The sequence below is a fragment of the Leptidea sinapis genome, chromosome 19 (assembly GCF_905404315.1).
Source record: "Leptidea sinapis chromosome 19, ilLepSina1.1, whole genome shotgun sequence".
NCBI classification, from domain to species: domain Eukaryota; kingdom Metazoa; phylum Arthropoda; class Insecta; order Lepidoptera; family Pieridae; genus Leptidea; species Leptidea sinapis.
The window spans coordinates 6,776,125-6,788,261 of record NC_066283.1 but is presented as its reverse complement, the minus strand read 5'-3'; positions in this window follow the sequence as shown (position 1 = coordinate 6,788,261).

Genomic DNA, 12,137 nt, shown 5'->3' with positions numbered 1-12,137 from the left:
CACATGGCCGCAGATTTTTTTTTATTAGTTTTTCTTTTACATAAAACTCTTCACAGCTGACAGCAGTTCTATTTTAAAAGTTCATTCCGGCCCTTGGGTGGGAAGTAATTTGTATGAGATTTTCCCTCTCTGTGCACGGAAGCAGCGTTTTCTACCCAATAATCAGATCAAAACAACAATACTTTTCGAGTATGAGAAATGAAAAATATATTTTGTCAATAAAAAAAACCGTAGCACATCACTATACTCTATGAAGTACAATAATAATATATATTACAGTTTAACTAAAAAATACGAAACTTCACAGGCGTGATTTGTCAAAAGTATCTAGCTATGTGTTGACCAATTATTGGGCTGCGTTAGAGGTTGCGTATGTTTGCGAACGCTTGCATGTTGCCTCCTTCCCACAAGCACACAGCCGGTCTGAGGTTCGAGTCTCCTTAGGAGACGCCCCGCGACTGTTGTTGCGTAGTCTTTGCGGCCTCCACGGCCCACGTCCTACTTCGCTGTGAAAGCCAGGGCTGCTAACAGCACAGAGGAGGTTTTAGTCGGTATGGGGTCGACTCCGACATATTACGCCCCGATCCGGGGCGTAAATACGTAACCGTATTTCCTCCTCTCAAAAAAAAAAAATATGTTGCACACACACACATGTAATATAAAAACTACTTCTGAATAGAAAAAATTATTATTATAACCATATAGCATAAGCGGCAAACACATGAGCAGCTCGCTTTATAGCGAGCTGCTCATGTGTTTGCCGATATAATACTATCATTAGCTTTGTACGGAGCGGCCACAGGCATAGGACGTGCGACATTCAATATATGATAATATTATGATCCGTATCTATCAACGATCGCCTCTCAATTATAATAATTCATAATTCGACCGATGTATCCTTTGTTTAAAGCACAACGACCTTTTATTCCATTAGAGTGTCGACACCTTATCCATCATTACTAGTAGTGTTTAGCACATAAATTCAATTATTTTTTATGGAATAGGAGTACAAAGTGATCACCGCCGCCCAAAATCTCTTGCACCAGAGGAATCACAGTAGCGTTGCCGGCCTTTAAGGAAGGTGTACGCGCTTTTTTTGAAGGTACCCATGTCGTATCGTCCCGGAAACACCGCACAAGGAAGCTCATTCCACAGCTTTGTAGTACGTGGAAGAGAGCTCCTTGAAAACCGCCACACATCCAGACGGGGGGATGATATCCTAACTTGTGGCGTGTTGTGCTTAGGTTAGGAATTAAACAGCTCTTCGGAATATTTTTTTCTTTTCAAAATAGGATTTAAAATCACTTATTGATCGTCAAAAACTACCAACCATTCGAAATAGTTTGTCTCAAACCCCAGAAAAACGGGCGCAAGAAACTCAGCTGTTTTTTTCAACAAAATTTAAAAAGGAGGATTTTACTACCCCAACACATCAGCGGTGGCAGGAATGACATATTGTTACAGTGATTAAGTGAGACTCTGTGATCTGTGATCCTATAGGATCCTCGAACATTTTAGAAGCTTTTCCGTTGCACGAGATCAAATTATTCGAGCTGATACTGTCATTAGACCATAATAAATCATGAGGGCAGTTGTTATTTATGTTTTTTTTTAATGAAAATAAGGGTCGAGACGAGCAGGACGTTCAGCTAATGGTAATTCATACATTACAATGCAGTCCCGCTCAGGATTAGTACCCAAAAATTCTGAGGGGCACTACAACTGCGCTTGTCACCTTGTCAAGTCTCATTTTCCCAGTAATTTCACTAGCTACGGCGCCCTTCGGACCAAAACACAGTAATACTTACACATTACTGCTTCACGGCAGAAATAGGCACCGTTGTGGTACCCATAATCTAGCCGGCATCCTCTGCAAGGGAGCCTCTCACGGGTAACTTATGTACATGTTGAAATTTTAAACTTTGACATCTACTCTAATAATAAAATATTCGATTGGTATTAATTAGAGTTGGCAATGACACCGAATAACCCCAGTTCATCAGTGTCTCGAACCAAGCGAGGCAATGAGTCTAGATCGAGTAACAGTTGTCTGCGAATTGGTGATTGATGAATGAATGAGCCACTTAGCTATCGCTAACTAACAACATATTCCAACAGCGCTGCCAATTACGTGCGAGGTATTTCTCATACTATTCTACCAACTTCTTAACGAACATCTAAATACGAAGAGTTAAGCATTAATTGACCCATTAGTCTCAAATTTGAAAAATTATCTTCATTATCATTTAAATTGTTTTAGGCAAAATATTGTAACGCCTTAATGCGGTCTGAAAAAGACAGGAGCCCTATTACCAAAATTGAAATACGAAGTTTCGGTTGACGGATCGTACATTTTCCTATCACGAAAGTGTTTTGTATCCGAAGATCGATACGAAGTTCGCGATTAGACATTTTGCCTTTCGTTTTAATTGTTCCCAAATTCACTTGACATTTAATTTTTCGTTGTTTGACATTATTATGACCGTAACTATAACTTCACTTTTTATGGTTATGTGTCAGGTTCCGAAACAAAACACTATTCGGATACGAAGTACTTTGGTAATAGGATTTAATTGGAAGTTCGTCGTTCTTTCGTTTCGGATCGAAACTTCGGCTTTCGATTTTGGTTATAGACCTCCTTTAAACAAATCATATATTTTGTATTAGCTCGCTGAGTTTGTTGGCGCCCGTTCTTCTCAGGTCTGAGGCATACCTAGTTTTTCGAATGTGTGGTAGGGAGTTTTTGACTGTCAATAAGCGATATATCATATCTTATTTTAAATAAGAATATTTGAATTTGAATTTAAATAATGCTAGCAACTACACGTTGTGTGTCTTGACAAATCACTTTTTAATATTTTTTGTATTGGTGTATTAAGTATATCACCGGTAATAAGTCTGTCATTAAACCTCAAATGTACCGTTAACCTTGGCTCGGGGCTTGGCACGCCTGAAGTTTTCTGAGTGTGACTGATCGTATTGTTACAGATCAAGGCTTACTGCTATTTTTTGGTCTCGTACTTAAATAATTTATAATTTATTGTTATTGTTTGTTTCCAGGTTTGAGGGAAGAGCGGCAAGATGCCGGAGGGCGTCGCGAAGGACGCCAAAAATGGGAAGGAGAAGTCGAAAGAGTCGCCCAAGCGGCGCTCCAACCAGGCTAAGGTGAAGGTGGAGCTGCTGGACGGATCCATCATGGATCTGGAGGTGGACGTGAGTAGCACTGCTCTACCTATTATATTAGTTGGCTATCAGGTTGCCGGGTTACCGAGTGTTTACTTTGATATCTACTTTCAACACCATTGCCGATACCTACAGGTTACATAATTAAATTATTTCCCCCCTGAAATGTGCGCTCAAAAGGTCACGAAACGTCCGCGTCGAGTTAGCCCTAAATAATAATAACTGTAACTTTTACGCAAAAACTCATGTAAAAAAAAGCGTTTTAATCCTTTAGAAAGTGTTTTATTTAAACACTCGCGTTAATCAAAGAAAATACTTTAGTATTTTGTTCGATATATATTTTTAATGCAGTGGATCACCCTTGACAGGGGGATGAAAAATGGTGTTCTCCGATTTTCAGACCTACCCAATATGCACTCAAAATTTCATGAGAATCGGTCAAGCCGTTTCGGAGGAGTTCAATGTTTAACACCATGACACGAGAATTTTATATATCTCTAATATGTCTATAATGTCCTCACCAACTGGCATCTGGATGTTCGGATCTTTTCTGGTTTGTGGGTTTCACAGAACTTCCACAAATCCATCCATCAAATTGTGGGATGGGTTTCCTCGTGCAGTATTTGCAGATGGATGCGATTCCACGCGTCTCTATGATGTTGTAAGAAAATAGGTGACCCGCTGGCTCGTTGTACCCAATAATCCATAAATTGCACACTGCTGTCGCTCCTTGTAGTTACTAAATTAGTGTAATACGATTATAAACTTCTTACATAAATTCGATGAGTCAGGTGATTACTTATAGCAGCGTAACGAAACATTAGTTACCCATATCTGGTGTTCTCAAATTCATAAAGAGTAGGATAAAACCTGGATTTTCCTGACACCCAGATGGTTAGGTAGCGTTTCCATTCTTCTATTAGCTTTTTTTTATGGAATAGGACGACAAACGAGCGTACGGGTCACCCGGTGTTTAGTGATCACCGCCTCCACGTTCTCTTGCAACACCAGAGGAATCACAGGAGCGTTGCCGACCTGAAAGCTACAGTCCAGACATAATTGCCTGCCTTCTTACACTCGCAATACACATTTATGAAAGCTTGACAACAGCAGTAAGACGTACACCTGATAAGTTTAATTGACAATTCAAAATTTACTCTTTTCAGCGAAAAATTCGCGGTCACGATCTCTTGTCGAAAGTGTGCGACAATCTGAACCTCGTGGAGAAGGACTACTTCGGATTACTGTACGAAGATCGAGGGGATTCAAGGGTGTGGATCGATCCTGAGAAACGGGTCTCGAAGATGCTGAAACGTGAGTTATTTACATTTACTGAAGCCGATTAACCATGTCTCGGATATAATGCATTACATGGTCTGGGAAATGTTGATTGAGAGTGGGAGGCTTATTTGCACAGGCTACCACAGCGGTGCTTTTTTTTTACCGTGAACCAGTAACGTGCAAGCATAGTTGTGTCTCAATTTGGGCGCTGTAGTTAGAGACTTAACGTCTTTTTTCTAAAAGTGACGAGCGCAGTTGTGATGGTGTTAGAATTTTGGGTTCAATCAAGAGCCTGAGCGCTACTGCATTGTTATGCACCAGGCGTATCACTTACCATTATTTCAGACAGTAACAGACTACACTTGAGTTTTCAACCTCACATGGAGAAGATTATAGAGACTACAGGAGGATCTCAGAGTCCCGCAGAATAATTCATCCAATGCTAAGAGCAGAAAATTGCAGCCCAATAACTCCACCTCAACAACGACAGTACAGTTCAAACGGTTTTATTTTTTTATGAAAAAGGACAAACTAAAGTATGGGTCACCTGGTCCGCCGCCCACATTATCTTGCAACACCAGAGGAATCACAGGAGCGTTTCCGGCCTTTAAGGAAGGTACACACTTTCTTTGATGGTACCCGTCTTGTATCGTCCCACCACACATACAGATGGTGGGGATAATATCCTAATTTCCCAATAATTATAGAATTGTGTTTCAGATGAGCCATGGTACGTGAGGTTCGTGGTCAAGTTCTACCCGCCGGAGCCAGGCCAGCTGCAGGAGGAGCTGACGAGGTACCAGCTCGTGCTGGCCGTCAGGAAGGATCTCTTGGATGGTATGTAACTCTATTCATATTAGCGAATGCTATTTAAAGTAGGTATTATATTTATGAATTAATTACTTTCTGTCCGTGACTTCGTTCATATTAGACCTTGTTTTCATACCAAGAACGATGACGAACGAAAGGGAGATAAAAGACTCCCTTCTCTTTCACTCGGCTCTCTATAGTGGGTATAGTATTTCTCATACGTTTTATAGATTTCTTTTGACATCAGTTGTTGTATTATGTGAACAAAAGTTTTATCGCGCTCTGAATAATTTCGGGATAACTTAAACTTCGGGATAATACTTTTTTGTACAACGTGTATGCATAATAATATTCGTAAAGATGTAACCAATTAAACTATTGTAAATTATTTTATAAATTATTTCACAAAATGTATTTTACATAAATGTGTGACTTGACAATTGTTATTGTTAAACACATAATACGACATTATCAAAATACTCAGCAAATTCTAAAAAGCTATTTATAATTTCATGTTTCACCTTATGGTTACTAAAAAAGCAATCTCGTTTGGGCAGCAACTCAATTGTATAGCAACAATGGTACGAAGTTCCCTCGATATGTCTAAGTAAGAATTAGGTCACATGTAGCTCAGAATTTTAGTAACTCTAACACAAAATCTACCCTTACTTAAAACCTCAATTTTGATCCTTCGAGCCGGAATGTTTGCAGGTCGCCTGCCATGTTCAGCGGTGACTCACGCATTGCTCGCGAGTTACCTGCTGCAGTCGGAGCTGGGTGACCACGACCCCTCGCAGGTGGGCACCGGGCTGTGCCAGCAGCTGAGACTGGTGCCGCCCGCCTCCTGCACGCCTGACCTCGAAGAGAAGGTGCTCGAACTGCATAAGACGCACAGGTATGACTTCTCTTATTGGTCACTTGACTAAAGCTGCCACGAACAATAAAAACCCTTCAAGCGTAAAGACTTATTTTATAAACATGACAGATAAGTACCTGTAGCATTCTGTATGATAAATTGTGTGTGTATGATTAGTACCTAGTATATCTATGACCTATCTGTACCTATGACTTGAAAGACCTGATTGGTTCTGTTTCTGAAACTGACTTGTTCCGGCACTGTACCTATCGGTGAACTTGTGCTGTGGTTACATGATCTGACTGTGCTCGTGTTGCTGTTGCAGAGGCCAGACTCCAGCCGAAGCCGAGCTGAATTATCTGGAGAACGCGAAGAAGCTCGCGATGTACGGCGTGGACCTCCACCCCGCCAAGGACTCGGAGAACGTCGACATCACACTCGGCGTCTGCTCCTCGGGCCTGCTCGTCCACAGAGACAAGTTAGTGATACTGTCCTCTTCAACTTAAATAATGTATTGACTGTAATAATTATTCAAAATGACCAATTTTCACGATGAAAACTCATAGTATGCTGGCACACAACCGACATCCCTATTTATTTTTTATTTTTGAGGAGGAGGACAAACGACAATCAGCTCTGCGTTGAATGCTGTCCAATTGTTCGAGATGATACTGAGGTGCGCCAGACCAGAGATGACACCAATACGCCATATCATGTATCCGGACCTGCGCTGTATAGAGCGCTAGAATGTGGAATTTTATTTTAACAATTCTGATATGTCAATTATCGAACACTGTAGGGAAATTATTTCTAAACATGATACTAAAATGATTATTATATCTTGCAGGCTCCGCATAAACCGCTTCGCGTGGCCTAAGATACTGAAGATCAGCTACAAGCGGCACAACTTCTACGTTAAGCTGCGTCCGGGAGAGTTCGAGCAGTTCGAGTCGACCGTGGGCTTTAAGCTCGCGAACCACCGCGCAGCCAAGAAGCTGTGGAAGACCTGCGTGGAGCATCACACGTTCTTCAGGTGGGTATGGCAGCGAGTGTGTTGTTACCTTGTAGTACACACGCATATAAAAAGCAATTACGTGATTTTATGAAATAACGATGCAAGTTTAATCTTTTTTCACAAAATAACATATTATTATCAGCATAGAAAAAAAAACAAATAATAATATAATAAAAAAAACCTTTGTCAGGTGTGGGGTTCGAACCTGCTCTCCCTCTCGGGAAGCAGAGCTTTAAATCTAGCGCCGTAGACCTTGCGGCCAAACTGACTTTAAAACAGTAGTTGAAATTAATGACCGCGGCAGATTGTAAGGCGACATGCAATAGATGCGTGAAAACTTTGAGGCGATGTAATAAAAGTTCCACTTTAAAAATGAAATAGTATGGAACGAATTTCCAGAAGTGTTTTCAGGACGATACCACATTGTAATCATCAAAAAAGCGCATACGCCCCCTCCCATATGCATATGAACATGTAAGGTACTGATTACTAATAAATTACAATCCGTATAGAAGACCCGTGTGTCCATTCTCCTATTATTCCATAAATTGGAACAACAAGTTATCAACATGGTAGGCATTATACTTAAGACAGACATTCTTTCTGTTGTTTATGCGGTGCGCGGCAAAACTTACTTCGCGTAGCAGACGCGCTCTTAAGTCTTAGATTAGCTTGAAATCGAATCGATTTGAGGCAAATTTGGCCACACATACAATCGCTGCGCTGTTTTATATAAGTTAGCAGAAATGCTAGCCTCCTGAATTGATTCTGTGGACACCCGAGCACACACAGCCGTGGATTTCTATCAACAGTCAACACTTGAGTAGTTATGAAATAGTCTCTATTTTGGCCATTCGACAATACAAAGATAACATGAATGTTGAGAGCGGCGCAAGAACTTGACTTGCTATTGTAGGGAAAGATAAAACGCCGCAAATGGTGCTGGATAGGCAACACACTCCGGTGGGATCCCAACCATATACTAGGCACGACCTAAACTGGAACCCCTCAAGGAAAATGAAAACGCGGCCGTCGAAAGCAAACCTAGTGGAGAACTGTCATTCACGAAGCGAAAGACATCAGATTGAGATCGGGAGTGAAATCTAGAGAGTCGCTCAGGATCGATAAGCTAATAATAATATAAGCCTATATTCAGACAAGTTATACAATGTGAAGTGGTGAAGCTCTAAGCATTTAAATAAATAATCTTTCTTTCATATTATGTTTCGTTTTTTATATGTATCAAAAGGTGTAAGTATTTTTATTGCTACCTTTTTCTAACATTAATCATTTTGTATTGTATTTTATATTATAGCATATAATAATATTTGTAAATCCTATATAGATACCTAATTCATTACGGCAAATGATTGTAATCTTTGTTTTCATTATTCTTTATATTATGCTGCCGCATTGTAAATTTTATATAAAAATATGATCTATTGCTAAGTTTTTTGTACATAAAACAAATATCCTTCCGTGCAATAATACCCTTCACAAGTTAAACGATTGTATCGGCAAATGATGTAAACTTGATATGCTCATTTTTCGGCTTATGTAAATCGGTCTAATATAAGTATTTTAGTTGCTAGCTTTTTTGAGCACCACACAATTTATAATTTCTGTTACAAAATGTGGAATTCTAGGTCTATTTGTTTTCATATATTTATTGTCATATTTGTTTAAGTCTGTCTGTTTCCCAAATAAAAGAAAAAAAAGTGCTTTACTTAACATAGAATATCTATATTTAAAATAAAATTTAGATTTCCTCAACAACCTTGTATATTTGTCTAGTGTTGGCAAAGGCCTCCTCCAAATTCCTCCATAAATTCACATACCCCGCAGTTCTAGTTCATGTGCAACCAGCCACAGGTTTTAAACCTTTTCCTTTTCATGTGACCTGTTCACCAATTCATTAATGTTTTACTCCATTTTGCCTGGCCTCTGATTGTATATCGATCATCTCTGTCCTCTGATACATCTTTTGTTCCTGTGTTCTTTTTTATGGTTGATATTTTAATCTATCTAAAAGTTTCTTCCTCATCATGCTTCTATTCTACTGGTAGTTAAGAGTTTTCTTTTGATGGCCATACTAGTTTGTTTATTTTTTAAATGTATCTCTCAAAGCTAGGGGTTACTTAAATGAATGATTGTGTGTAAATGTTATAGTTTGATAAGAGCTTCACTCGTTGCAGACTGACGAGCCCCGAGCCGGCTCGCAGCAGCACGTTGTTCCCGAGGCTGGGCTCCCGGTTCCGGTACAGTGGACGCACACACTACGAGTCGCGGGCTGACATCCCAAGCCGGCCTCCGCCCGCCTTCGACCGCTCGCTGTCCGCACGTCGCCTGTCGTCCCGGAGCGCGCTCGGTAACACACACACACACACACACACACACACACATACACACACACACACACACACATATTCTATTCCAATTATTGTGGCTTTTAAGAAAAGGTCACCACAACTGAGACAATGTCAGGTTGAGGTAGGCTAATTGAGAGTTTATATAGGAGTTCTTGTCCGTGTTCTTGCGGGCACGCGCCAGTTGGAGTACCCGATGTGTTACTAACGCCGTTCCCGGATTCCTACCAAGGCGAGGTATGGTACACCGTGTGGTTTTAGTCGGTTCGATTCCGGAACACAACCCTACCGAAAACCCCGGTGGGATGACGGCCCGTGGGGTTTCCACGCGTATAAAAAAACCTACCAAGTAATAAGTAATAGTACGGTGTTGAAGAGCATTCCAATTTTAATTAAATAACCAAGTATAAATACGCTTCCATTCTTAATATAACGTTGTCCACTTATCTTAACAATATAAACAACATCCCAACAGTAAACAGTGTGACACAGCGGTTTATATTTAGACGTTACGCACACTCGCTCTCGCATCACGTACAATACTGTATAATAATTATTTTCAATTAGGCGTTGACTCAATGAATGGGGCATGTCACCTTGCAGCTTGCCAGGTGACAAATAAAGTGACATCATAAGCATTATCACTTTTGATATAGTACATGAATAAGTCAGTTTCATCTATCAAAATTAAATAAAAAAAGTAGGTATGTTATTTATAGAGTTTTTGCTAAAAGAAATACCAATTCAATACTAATTTGTTTTAAAAACATGAGAATGCTTATATTTTAAAATTTGAAATCATTGTTTTAGTATCTGTGTGTCACGTGATCGAAAACGCCGACCACCATTTTACGAGGTCATTATAGCAGAAACAATTTGTTTTTAAGAACACACCGACGATACGGACTATGAAAAGTCATTTTTGTTTTAGAAAATCAATAAGAATTGCATTGGAAATTTGACGTTTCTTTGTTTATGATATTATGAGGTCACGATAATGGCGGCTTCCTTTTTGGCGCGAAAAAGAACGAGATAGATACCGAAAGTGTACGAACATTTTCAAATGTATTAAAAAAATCTAAGAATAGCCTATTAATCTGCATTTGATACTACGTCATGTAAATAGTAATATTATAATTGTATGGTACAGACCAAAAATATGTTGTAGTCTATAAACTTTTAATGGATCGTTTTAATTATAATAAGATTGTAGTGTATGTGTATAGAACATTAATTATTTCGTGATAGTTAATATTATGTTAATTTTATTATTTATCGCAACAATGTTAAAATGTTAATTATTTTTTTTTTTTTTTGGTAGGAGGACAAATGAGCGTACGGTTCACCTGATGTTAAGTGATCACCGCCGCCCTACTTTCTCCTGCAATACTGAAGGAGTCACAAGAGCGTTACAGGCTCTATAAAAAAGTGTATGCGCTTTTTTTAAGGTACATGTCGTATCGTTCTGGAAACACCGCACAAAGAAGTCCCACAGTTTCGTTGATTTTCCAAACGTGATCACGGTTGCACAAGGTAAAGTTATTATGTTAGACCATAGGTTCTCAACGTGGGCGATAAAGCCCCCTTGTAGGCGTTTGAGACTTTCGGGGGGATAGTAGAAGACCCAGAGAAAATTAGGGGGAATTGAGATGGCGCAGATGGGGCGTGGGTAGATTAAAAAATATGGTCTAAAAAGGCAAAAAAATACACGAAAATACTCTAGAAAAAAACATATTCTCAAAGTGGGCGGTGAGCAAAATAAGGTTGAGAAACTATGTCAGTTAGATTATGTTAGATACATGATGCAATAAACAATTTAACAAACACTCTGTGAAATGATTACATAAAACCTAAATAGTTGACTTACTTTAACTTAGATATATATGTACAATAATTATCTAGTAGCAAGGAGTTTCGACCTTGTCGTCTGCTGACAGTCTATGCTGACAAACACCGCTGTGAGTCACCTCGTATCATCACCTATCATAATAAACCATGATCTCTCAGTATCAGAGGTTTATTTTAGCGCCGCGTGTGACGTCACACTATATTCAGCTTGCAAACTTGTGTTGCTCAGAGCTCAGTCGAGCGCGAACCGTCGAACGCGACTGACGTGAGATATTTCATACGCGATGGTTTTCAACGATTGTTGGAACCCCAGTTGTAGTAAGTGTTATTATTATCTGACTATCGTGAATCGCATGCGGTTGAATGGCATTCGATATTGTCTAATCTTGTGTTTGAAAAGTGATCTGTTATGTGAAGTGACCCGCCCGCGCATTTACCCTTTCCTTGCATGAAATCGTAAATAGTTTTGAAAAAGAACCCTTTCATATTATTTACAACCCTTTAATAGTCTCTAACGGCATATCGCCCGTGATGTGAGCTTTCGATGAAGTTCCGATATTTCAACATTGTTGCAAGCTTCCTAATCTCTATTTGATTGTTTACTTAGTGTTACAATGTTAGAGTATATAGCTTATTGAAAGTCGTATATAAGTAGTGATGAACAAATAAGTATTTAACAGACGGACCAGTGGGAGGCTCCGTTGCACAGGATGCCGGCTAGATTATGGGTTCCACAACAGCGCCTATTTCTGCCGTGAAGCAGTAATGTGTAAGC